We start from the raw sequence: 11,747 nt of genomic DNA, 5'->3' as shown, positions 1-11,747 counted from the left end.
ATTATTTCAAAAGCTTTTATGAATTTCAATGTTAATAGCAATAAAATTATTCAGAGTGATATGTCATGTACAGGGGTTGGACAATGAAACTGAAACACCTGTCATTTTAGTGTGGGAGGTTTCATGGCTAAATTGGACCAGCCTGGTAGCCAGTCTTCATTGATTGCACATTGCGCCAGTAAGAGCAGAGTGTGAAGGTTCAATTAGCAGGGTAACAGCACAGTTTTGCTCAAAATATTGAAATGCACACAACATTATGGGTGACATACCAGAGTTCAAAAGAAGACAAATTGTTGGTGCACGTCTTGCTGGTGCATCTGTGACCAAGACAGCAAGTCTTTGTGATGTATCAAGAGCCACGGTATCCAGGGTAATGTCAGCATACCACCAAGAAGGACGAACCACATCCAACAGGATAAACTGTGGACACAAGAGGAAGCTATCTGAAAGGGATGTTCGGGTGCTAACCCAGATTGTATCCAAAAAACATAAAACCACGGTTGCCCAAATCACTGCAGAATTAAATGTGCACCTCAACTCTCCTGTTTCCACCAGAACTGTCCGTCGGGAGCTCCACAGGGTCAATATACACGGCCGGGCTGCTATAGCCAAACCTTTGGTCACTCATGCCAATGCCAAACATCGGTTTCAATGGTGCAAGGAGCGCAAATCTTGGGCTGTGGACAATGTGAAACATGTATTGTTCTCTGATGAGTCCACCTTTACTGTTTTCCCCACATCCGGGAGAGTTACGGTGTGGAGAAGTCCCAAAGAAGCATACCACCCAGACTGTTGCATGCCCAGAGTGAAGCATGGGGGTGGATCAGTGATGGTTTGGGCTGCCATATCATGGCATTCCCTTGGCCCAATACTTGTGCTAGATGGGCACGTCACTGCCAAGGACTACCGAACCATTCTTGAGGACCATGTGCATCCAATGGTTCAAACATTGTATCCTGAAGGCGGTGCCGTGTATCAGGATGACAATGCACCAATACACACAGGAAGACTGGTGAAAGATTGGTTTGATGAACATGAAAGTGAAGTTGAACATCTCCCATGGCCTGCACAGTCACCAGATCTAAATATTATTGAGCCACTTTGGGGTGCTTTGGAGGAGCGAGTCAGGAAACGTTTTCCTCCACCAGTATCACGTAGTGACCTGGCCACTATCCTGCAAAAAGAATGGCTTAAAATCCCTCTGACCACTGTGCAGGACTTGTATATGTCATTCCCAAGACGAATTGATGCTGTATTGACCGCAAAAGGAGGCCCTACACCATACTAATAAATTATTGTGGTCTAAAACCAGGTGTTTCAGTTTCATTGTCCAACCCCTGTATGACAGATAACCCAAAAACGTTATTTTAGGCATAAAACTTGAGGGTCATTGCATTCATGTGTTAAAGATTCAGAATGATGTTAACATGGAATGAGGCACTGTTCATTTGTTTGTTAAATCAAAAGGTCCAGCACTATCATTTTAAAGGGCATTGGAGGAGTGCAGTTGTTAGTTGTGTGAAAGGTCAGATCTGATTTGTGCTGTTCACCATAGTTTTACTACCACCGTCTTTGGATGATGTAAGCCGTTAGCAGCAGGAAATTTCAAATACCCTTTAATTTGATAATTTAATAGAAAAGCCCAAATCTTTTGTCTTCAGAGTGACATCTGTGCTTGTCATGCTGTGGGTGTAAATTTGGTTCATGAGCTTTCATGGTAAATAATTTAAATGACATTTGCCAGAGTCTCACAGTCAACAGATCTTTACCTCTTTAATACCCAAAAGCTTGTTTGGGACTAAAAACCATACACTCCACACCTCCATAAAATACTACCTGTGTGTGTTATTTAATCTGTTTGTTATTAAATTGTTTTAGAGAAAATCCACCAATACCATTTTTGGAATTTTTATCATACAACCTGCAAGACCAAAGGATTCACAGTGTATTTAATGTTTTCTGATAAAAAACCACAAAAACAAACCACGAGAGGTGTATTACAAGATCATCATATGTGTAGACATAATTGGCGGTAGCCCTATGTGCTGTTAATTCTGCAACTTTGTTAGAACAAACAGCTAAAAATATTTATAGGGTCTGATTTGTCCCTTCTAAAATAGTTTAATTATGTTTTTAAAAAAATTAGGCTTACATTTCCCCTCCAACCTGAAGAGGACAAGCCACCCTTTTCCGGTCGAGTACCATGGCCTCGGACTTGGAGGAGCTGATCTTCATCCCAGCCGCTTCACACTCGGCTGCGAACCGCCCCAGCGCATGCTGTAGGTCTTGGCTAGAAGGGGCCAGCAGGACCAAGTCATCTGCAAAAAGAAGAGACAAAATCCACTGGTCCCCAAACCACACCACCTCCGGCCCTTGGCTGCGTCTAGAAATCCTGTCCATAAAAGTTATGAACAGGACCGGTGACAAAGGGCAGCCCTGCCAGAGTCCAACATGCACCGGGAACAGGTCCGACTTAGTGCCGGCAATGCGGACCAAACTCCTGCTCCACTCGTACAGGGACCGGATGGCCCCTAATAAAGGGCCCCCGATTCCATACTCCTGGAGCACCCCCCACAGGGCATCACGAGGGACACAGTCAGGTTGGAGGGGAGTTCCTGCCTCAAGTGGAGGAGTTTAAGTATCTCGGGGTCTTGTTCACGAGTGGGGGGAAAAATGGAGATCGCCAGACGGATCGGTGCGGCTGCCGCAGTAATGGGGGCATTGTGCCAGTCCGTTGTGGTGAAGAAAGAGCTGAGCCGAAAAGCAAAGCTCTCAATTTACCGGTCGGTTTACGTTCCTATCCTCACCTATGGCCATGAACTTTGGGTCATGACCGAAAGAACGAGATCCCGGATACAAGCGGCTGAAATGAGCTTCCTCCGTAGGGTGGCCGGGCACTCCCTTAGAGATAGGGTGGGGAGCTCGGCCATCTGGGAGGTGCTCGGAGTAGAGCCTCTGCTCCTCCACATCGAGAGGAGCCAGTTGAGGTGGCTCGGGCATCTATACCGGATGCCTCCTGGACGCCTTCCTCGGGAGGTGTTCCAGGCACATCCCACTGGGAGGAGGCCCAGGGGACGGCCCAGGACACGCTGGAGGGACTATGTCTCTCGGCTGGCCTGGGAACGCCTTGGGCTCCCCCTGGAGGAGCTGGAGGAGGTGTCTGGGGAGAGGGACGTCTGGGCGTCTCTGCTGAGTCTGCTGCCCCTGCGACCCGGTCCCGGATGAGCGGAAGACGACGAATACGAGTACGAGGCTTACATTTCCTGTCATGTCGTAGACAGGCCCAATTTGGACACATTGGTACATAGAATAGAATAGAATAGAATAGAATAGAATAGAATAGAATAGAATAGAATAGAATATAAATGTTGTTTATTGTCTCATGTGTGGAAATCTGGGTGTATAAGCAGCAAAGTGAAAGGGAATTAGAAGCTTGCAGATACACCCAAAGGTAACACAACATAATAAATATATAATAAACAAAAAAATAATACAAGACTGTACAAAGGAAATTTACAACATTAGAGAAAACTGTACAGTTCTTACACAGAATAAATAAAATATACAACTGATATTGAAAAATTAACCAATTGCAAACACAAGAGGCTGGAGGCAAATAAAGTTAAAACACTTGGACTTATTTACAGAAGCTAATTGCCAGATAAGTTCCAAAGCAAAGTCCATGAAATAACAAGACCATAGACAACATGATGTTAACATAGTCTGAAGCACCCTTTACACTGGACTGGTACCAATAAAAATCTGCCAGAAAGTGTGGATGGTCTCTTTAGGGCCTTGTAGTGGTCTTATTGGGTGCAAAACAAGCTAAGTTACTTCCCTGTAATCTGAGAGCGCCTCTAAAATTTGGAGCATGCACATAATTTCCCTGGTGAGATTATAGGGGTTTGTCATGGCAGCAGGAGCATATCTAGGTATGACCCCTGAAATTAGATCCGAGTCAAACACCTTAAAATGCAGCTTACAGTTATGTTTAGAGCATGCCAGTTCCTGAATGTCAATTAGACTATATCTAATTAAGGTTGACCAGGTTACAGTCAGATTATAAAAGAACAAACGCAACTTCAGTACCAACCCTTTAAAGTTAAATCTTCAAGGTTATCTGCTATAATGTCAGCTCACTTGACTAATACTGGTTAATTATGTTTTCTGGATGACCGATCTCTATACTCAGTCTTTCTATTATCTGAAAAGTAAAAGTTAAATCCTATAGCCAGCGGTATATTGTGTTCAAAACCTTGGTTTAAAATAACTAATTCATGTTTTTTTTTTATACCTTGTGGGATTCCACTGTGATCCAAACGTGATGTGACAGGAGCAGAAAACATGCAAGGCATATTCACATGATCTCATAGGGCCCCTCTTGTATACAGTCCTTTCAGGTTCTTTACAAATACTTGATCTAGCTAACACTACAGTTTGATCTGTGTTATTTATTCATGATCTTTTCCACCAGGGAGGGATCGAAGAGGAAACATGGATCATTTTTAGTGAGCTTTTTACTCCATTAATTTTTGAGGAGGGGAGCCATGGAGTACATGCTTTTAACACCATTTGCAACATATTCCGCTCGACCTAAACTGACTCTTGCTCCGCTGGATTTGAGTTCCACTTTCTTGAAGCCTCACAGGGAACGAGATGGTCCTGCTGACCAATCCACTTTAACTCAACCCTCACACACATACACATTTACATGCTTGTCATTGTCAGCTTTGAAGATAGGGAGTGACACGATGAGGAGTTTTTGTAAAATATTGATCAGCAAGGGGCAACCGTTTCCTCACAAGAGGTGCTATTTGAGGAAAAAAGGCTAACCTCTCTGGTCCATAGGTTTTCTCTAGAAAGAACCTTTGGCTGCTGTAAAATCAGCTGAAATGTAGTACTTTTGGATTAAGAATGTTTGCTTAGCTGATTCCAAATCACGAAGTAGATAATAACTGACGACGTTTTAAACATTTTAATAAACAAACATGGTTTTAGAGAAAAGTGACAATAAGATGACCTTGAGAAGTGACTATTCAAAAATTCTTTGTCGATGTAATCACCTTCCAAATAGTCAACAAACATGTTTTTTTAACATTTGGGATTACAAAAAAATGGTTATTTTAGATATATGTATGTCATACAAAACTTCACGAACACCTGCCTGATCTTGATTTGCATTAGATTTTTTTCTGCCAAAAGAACCTTAGAGTATTGAGGAATGGACTCCACAAGAGATCAGAAAAACCGTGTAAGGTTATAAAAACTAATGCTATGTATATGCTTAAAAACTTGCTAGCTTTAAAGTTAAGTAAAATAACCAGCAACATTTCATCAGTTTTACATGGACTATATTACTATTATGATTGCATCCTAGCTAACTCACTTAGCAGTGACATTCAGGAAGCTGCAGTCTTTCATGACAAGGTCTAACTGTAGTTTCTGTCGTATTTTTAGAAAGAGTGCGCTGAATCAAACCCCTCCCCTCTCTAGAATCAATGGGTGGACTACCATTGATTCAACAGACCTTAGAGGAGTATTCTGCCTCTACTGCCAGAAGGTCTGTTTCTACCTAAAGCTAGAAAAAACATATAGAAATCCATATTTACTCATTCTTAACCTATTAACATACTATTTACACCCATTATTTTATTTCCTTTAAGTGCAAATTCAGTCTATCTGGTTTCACAACCCATCTTCCAAACCTGGTTCTAGGAGTAGGTGAAAGTCCAGGAAGGCTCTGCTGTAAAAACTCTTCAGAACTCGGTTGAACTTGTTCTTCAGCACCATCACCTTCCGATACTTCTGGCTTTGTCGGAGGCTCCATGGCAACCAAATGACAACGATTTCGCCTAATCGATCCATGAGGTCCTTCCACAATGTATGAGCGCGGAGTAGAATGGCTGGCAATCACTGCTCCACTTGTGTCTTGGTCTTTAATCCACATGCCTTGTCCTGGAGTAAGTTTGCTGAGAACTCTTGCTCTATGGCGGGAAACATATCTCTCTGCATCTTTTATCCTTCTCTCCTTTTCTTTTTGAGCAACGATCTTACTATTTGGAAGAACCGGCCTAAACAAAGATGGAAAGATTGGCACCGTTGTGTGAAGTCTTCTTCCCATAAGAAGCTCTGCTGGACTATACCCATTCCAAAGAGGTGTCGCTCTGTAGGCGAGTAAGGCGAGATATGGATCAGCTGCTTTCTTCAACAAGTTCTTTATTGTTTTTACAGCACGTTCAGCTTCCCCGTTACTTTGTGGATATCTGGGGCTACTTGTAATATGGCGAAATCCATATAACTTAGCAAATTTAGCAAAAGCAGAGCAGGAAAACTGAGGACCATTACCTGTGATCATTACTTCTGGAATGCCGTGACATGCAACACAGATTTCAGGTGAGGAATCACATCTGCTGATCTTGAACTCAAAGCTTATTTTCCCACTTGTGCTTATCTCTGCTCAGTCTGTGTTACAGATCGTGACACATATGCAACAGGTCTCCATTCCTGACCCCATTTTTGAAGCAGCACACTCCCCAAACCATAAGCTGACACATCTGCTGAAACTTTACATTCCCGATTAGCATCATACATACAGGGGTTGGACAATGAAACTGAAACACCTGGTTTTAGACCACAATAATTTATTAGTATGGTGTAGGGCCTCCTTTTGCGGCCAATACAGCGTCAATTCGTCTTGGGAATGACATATACAAGTCCTGCAGATTGGTCAGAGGGATTTTAAGCCATTCTTCTTGCAGGATAGCGGCCAGGTCACTACGTGATACTGGTGGAGGAAAACGTTTCCTGACTCGCTCCTCCAAAACACCCCAAAGTGGCTCAATAATATTTAGATCTGGTGACTGTGCAGGCCATGGGAGATGTTCAACTTCACTTTCATGTTCATCATACCAATCTTTCACCAGTCTTGCTGTGTGTATTGGTGCACTGTCATCCTGATACACGGCACCGCCTTCAGAATACAATGTTAGAATCATTGGATGCACATGGTCCTCAAGAATGGTTCGGTAGTCCTTGGCAGTGACGTGCCCATCTAGCACAAGTATTGGGCCAAGGGAATGCCATGATATGGTAGCCCAAACCATCACTGATCCACCCCCATGCTTCACTCTGGGCATGCAACAGTCTGGGTGGTATGCTTCTTTGGGGCTTCTCCACACCGTAACTCTCCCGGATGTGGGGAAAACAGTAAAGGTGGACTCATCAGAGAACAATACATGTTTCACATTGTCCACAGCCCAAGATTTGCGCTCCTTGCACCATTGTAACAGACGTTTGGCATTGGCATGAGTGACCAAAGGTTTGGCTATAGCAGCCCGGCCGTGTATATTGACCCTGTGGAGCTCCCGACGGACAGTTCTGGTGGAAACAGGAGAGTTGAGGTGCACATTTAATTCTGCCGTGATTTGGGCAACCGTGGTTTTATGTTTTTTGGATACAATCCGGGTTAACACCTGAACATCCCTTTCAGATAGCTTCCTCTTGCGTCCACAGTTAATCCTGTTGGATGTGGTTCGTCCTTCTTGGTGGTATGCTGACATTACCCTGGATACCGTGGCTCTTGATACATCACAAAGACTTGCTGTCTTGGTCACAGATGCGCCAGCAAGACATGCACCAACAATTTATCCTCTTTTGAATTCTGGTATGTCACCCATAATGTTGTGTGCATTTCAATATTTTGAGCAAAACTGTGCTCTTACCCTGCTAATTGAACCTTCACACTCTGCTCTTACTGGTGCAATGTGCAATCAATGAAGACTGGCTACCAGGCTGGTCCAATTTAGCCATGAAACCTCCCACACTAAAATGACAGGTGTTTCAGTTTCATTGTCCAACCCCTGTACATAACACTGGCGGTGATGAAAGCATCTCTTTCAGATCTTTAAATGTTCTAGCCTGATCAACTCCCCATATCCAACAGTTTTTATTTGACAAAAGATCCCTCAAAGGCTTGTCTCGCTCTGCTAACTGTGGAATAAACTTCCCCAGTTGGTTAACCATTCCAAGGAAGCTTCTTAGTTCACTCACATTTCTTGGTTCCTTCATCTTTCTCACAGCTTCTGTTTTATTTGGATCAGAACTAACTCCATTTACAGAGATAATGTGGCCCAAAAATGTTACACTCTGCTTTGAAACATCACATTTATCAATGTTCAGTATAATACCGGCTTCTTGAATCTTTCCAAGAACAGTATGCAGATGAGCATCATGCTCCTCCTGTGTTCTCCCCCACACTAACACATCATCCATGTGGCAAACTACACCATCTAGTCCCTCTGTAACCTCTGTCACCATTCTGTTCTGGAAATGCTCAGGGGCAGAAGCTATACCGAAGGGTAGCCGTTTAAAATAATAATGACCAAAAGGTGTAATGAAAGTTGTATATTTTGCTGTATCTTCAGTTAATGGAATCTGCCAAAACCCCGTATTAGCATCTAATTTACTGAAACATTTAGCTCCTGCTAGCTTATCGAGTGTTTCATCTACAGAAGGAAGAATATACTTCTCTCTGCAAACAGACTCGTTCAGCTTTGTGAGGTCAACACATATGCGTACAGCACCTGTCTTTTTGGGAACAACCACCATTCCTGAACACCACTCAGTTGGCTCCTCAATTCTGCTGATCACACCCAAACTTTCCATACGGGACAGTTCTTGCTTGACTTTGTCCATCAAAGGAAGTGGAATCCTTCTGCGAGTCTTTAATGAAAATGGTTGAGCTCCTGGTTTCAGTTTAATTGCATCACCTGTCTCACCTCTTCCAGACCTCTGCATAGCTTTGGATCCCTTTTGTTATATGTAGTAGTGTGCAACTTGGGTTGGTAATTAACCTTGGCCTGCTTAACACTACTTTTGTACACCCTGTCGACCGATTTTCCTTTTTCAGTCTCTGATCTGGTATCACTGCGCAGACAGGATTGCTGCCGTTTCACCTCTTCGCTTTGTCTTGCCGAATTAATGGCCTTTTCCAGTGTCAAATCTGGGTTGAGCTGCATACGTTCAGATAATCTTTTATTCTGCAGTCCCACCACCAGCGAATCAGTTCATCATGTAGTCCTCCATAACTGCAATGTTCTGCTAGCGCATACAGTGAAGTAACAAAGGCATCTACGGTTTCATGCTCCTCTTGTTTGCGCATGTTGAACCTGGCTCGCTCATAAATTAAATTTTTCTTGACAACGAAGAAAGCTTGAAACCCATCATGAACTCCTTGATACGTATTTCTTTGCTCATCTGGTAACGCTAGTCCTCGCAGAACATAATCCGCCTCGTCTCCCATACAATAAATGAGCGTGTTAACTTGATTCTCCTCAGAACTAGAGTTCAAGTTACTTGCCAGACGAAACCGTTTGAATCGTCGTATCCACTTGGCCCACTCCTGTGGCCTTGTGAAGTCAAAAGTCTCTGGCAGCTGGATGCTGAACAATGCACATGGACCAGCAGAAGCAACTCTCTGTACGTCGTCATCAGCCATGCCTCCAGTAGCCTAATAAAGGTGCAGCCTCACAATGACTTACAGCACTCCTGACACCATGTCGTATTTTTAGAAAGAGTGCGCTGAGTCAAACTGTATCAACGATATTGGTTTACTCAGGATCTCCAAACTTCCAGCACGGGCTTCATCATAAAATCAGCGTCACCTGCCTCCGGAGCCTAACACTTCCCTATGATGTCATCACAGGTGGCCATTTGAGGTTTTAACCATGCGTAACATTAACACCACAGTTTCTGCAGAACTACCTTACAATGCTGCTTCAAGAAGGTAAGGTAAGGTAAGGTAAGGTAAGGTAAGGTAAGGTAAGGTAAGGTAAGGTAAGGTAAGGTAATTTATACAGCAATTTTCAACAACAAGACACTCAAAGCGCTAGTGTTACTCTTGGTAAGAATTTATTTTAATGCCATGACAACTCGACGCCTGAAATGCGTGCAGCTTTATCATTTACTGCTAAACCTAATCTAAATTCAAAACAGTATTTGTTCACCCTCCAAATCTTTTGCCTCAGATGTCCCAACCACTTCCATGTCCACAGGTGTATAAAATCAAGCAACTAGGAATGAGGAGTCTTTGTAAAAACATTTGTAATAGAATGGGTTACTCTCAGCATTAATTACAATAAAATGAACTCTTATTGCTTCAATGTGCCAAGGCATTTTGGAAAAATGTCTTGCGCCCAACTTTGCGGGAACAGTGTTGGGATGGCTCAATTCTGTTCCGAAATGAGTGCACACCAATGCACAAACAAGCACAAACAATGATCAGACATGGAAGAGCAAGACATGGAAGAGCAAGTTTGGTATGGAAGAACTAAACTAGCCTGCACAGAGTCCTGACCTCTGGATAGAACACATTGGGGATGAATAAGAGAAGAGACTGTAGACCAAGTTTCTTGTCCAACATCAATGTCTGACCTCACTCTAGGAAAAATGGCCTAAAATTCCTCTGAACACACTCCTAAACAGTGAGGAAATCTTGTGGAAATCCAGAAGACCTGAAACTCTTATGGGTGGGCTAAAGTGTTAGGCTAATGCTAGCATACTTATTCTACTCTGATGTGGCTTGCTGATGGTGCTCGTGTGATATTTCCAGTTAATTACATGCAGATAAAAGTTGTTTTCCGGCTTTCCATTTAACTTTGTCAAGTTTAATGGCTAGTGTTTCTTCCCCCACACATTTGAACGTTTACGTTGAATATCATTTCAAAGGATCAAAAATACTTGTTACATCAATAAAATAATGTGAATGGCTGAGAAAACTGTTTTAAAGACTTTGAACATTCCTATTCACACACTTCTTAAAGAGGCTTTGATATTTCAAAATTGGCTTTGCAAAATATGGCCGCACTGCTATGATCAGTATTTGCGTGCCTGACTTAACTCACCTCTCAGTACCTATTGTTGATTCACAGTCTTTGATTTTGTCAACTGCATCCCAAGGAACATTAAGGCCGTATTTTCTGCTGCCAATCTATGAGAATCATAGCCTATTTATGGGTCGTTGGCTTGAAGAAAACTGTATTATATGACGTCCTTATTATTTTGTTACTCTTACAATTCTAGGTTTTCCCTGAAAATATAAATGTTTTCACCCTTTTTATGGACATATATTATATTGTTAAGCCTATTCTAAAATTATTGTGATCAGTTCAGGGTACAACAATTTCCTAGTTGGGATATCTCAAAATAAAACACAGACAAACAGTACAAGAATAAAGGTCAGAGATTTGAATACTGACTATAACAAGTACATTAATCAGAATTGTTTTGTCATATATGTTCAATCCCCAGTTATGGACTGGGGCATCCCTGATATCTGGCAAGAAGTTCTCATCAGCTTATCCTAAAGTGGGTCGATGTTGCATGTTTATTTAGTTATAACTACCACATTTGATTGGATCGAATTTTTGAGAATATTGAGACAAGGTTAACGAGTCCAAATAAAACCATTGTTAACTGTTTTTAAAGATTGACAGACATTATCCTGCTAAAAGAGGCCAAAACCAGTAAGAAGCAGATAACCTGCTAATGTTGCTTATGACCCTTTCCAACCTCACATAACCATTGTAGGGAGTAAGTATTTGCTGATAACCGGTATCAAGGTATACCAAAGGCTTCAAAAAAGTAATAGTTTTAAAAGTGATACATTTTTCTGTCATATTGTACTGTGGTTTAACGTCCTTTTTCCAGAGGTACCAGAAAAAGCTCTGGAGTTTTCAGAGTTTTCTCTG

Source organism: Girardinichthys multiradiatus, chromosome 7 (assembly GCF_021462225.1).
Source record: "Girardinichthys multiradiatus isolate DD_20200921_A chromosome 7, DD_fGirMul_XY1, whole genome shotgun sequence".
Classification (NCBI taxonomy): domain Eukaryota; kingdom Metazoa; phylum Chordata; class Actinopteri; order Cyprinodontiformes; family Goodeidae; genus Girardinichthys; species Girardinichthys multiradiatus.
Note: the sequence above shows the minus strand (reverse complement) of the source record.